The sequence below is a fragment of the Leishmania donovani genome, chromosome 34 (genome assembly GCF_000227135.1).
Source record: "Leishmania donovani BPK282A1 complete genome, chromosome 34".
In the NCBI taxonomy this organism is placed as follows: Eukaryota; Euglenozoa; class Kinetoplastea; order Trypanosomatida; family Trypanosomatidae; genus Leishmania; species Leishmania donovani.
In genome coordinates this window covers 1,736,958-1,738,224 of record NC_018261.1, presented here as the reverse complement: position 1 = coordinate 1,738,224, position 1,267 = coordinate 1,736,958, and positions in this window count along the sequence as shown.

The window sequence follows — 1,267 nt, the reverse complement described above, 5'->3', positions numbered from 1 at the left end:
GCCAAGCGTGCTAGGAAGCGACGACGCGTCTCTGCCGATCAGCACGGCCTAGAAAAGCAAAATGTGGATGGGCGAGTCGATGCTGCGCGAAGACGTCGCACTATTGCAGGCGCTGGAGAGGTATACCTCTTGTCACGACGCTGTCGTGGCGTTATCGATGGTACATCGAAGGCTGCAAAACCCAATAAAATAAAGTTTTTCCCCATTGTGGTTTACGTAACAAAGCAAATAAAACAGGAGAGGAGGGGGGGCCAGCGGTGGGCTCAGTTGAACTTCACCTAGCATCTTATTTGTTTCCACGGAGTATATCACCGCGCAGCCTGGTATGCAGGCCTGCATTCCTGTTTAAGCAATGCATGTCACTGATCCCGGTACTGGAAGCAATGATATAGACTTACGTTGTTGTGCTGAGTGCCGAGCGCCTTACGGAGAAAATGAAGCAGAAACGAAGGAGCGATGCCCAAATCACGAAGCGCGGCCCTCCTGTTCTTCTGCTACACAGACACACGCACGCACAGACGCGAAAAATGAACTAGAGAGACAAAGCAAGGCTTGCTTGTCGAAATCAAGTGCCACTCAACTTCTGCACACGCTGCGACACCACATTCGACCTCGGTAAGCGCAGAGCACTTGAAAAAGTGAAGATGTGGTGTCGGAACTATGTCAACAAGCAATTAATAAAGAGAACGTACATTGCAAGCGCCAGGGTTCGTACCGTGCCACACACGAGTAGCATATGCACAGGAACCCAAGCACTGCAGCGCACGATGATGCGCCTAGTAGCCCTTATCCATGCACACCGTATGGGCAGAAACCGTCCCATGAGTGCTCAGCTCGTCGAAGATATCCGTGAAAATTTTCATGGTGCGCTCGATAACATCCTCCGTCAAGTTTGCGGAGTGTGCTGACAACAGCAGCTTGCTGTCAGGCAAGTCCCACAGAGGGGAGTCCTTTGGAAGCGGCTCCACATCAAACACATCGAGAGCAGCAGCACGAATAGTGCCTTTTTTGAGAGCCTCGATGATGTCAGCTTCGCACACCGACATGCCACGGCCAATGTTGATGAAGACGGCGCTCGGCTTCATCTTTGCAAAGAACGCCTTGTCGAAGAAGCGCCTCGTGTGCTCCGTGCCAGGCAGCACAGAAACGACAAAGTCGGCCTCACGGATCGACTCGTCCAGCGCGTCATTGCCGCGCACCATCACACCAAACTTGTCCGTCTTCTTGTCGCCGCTGCGACGGATGCCGGTCACCTGCATGCCCAGCG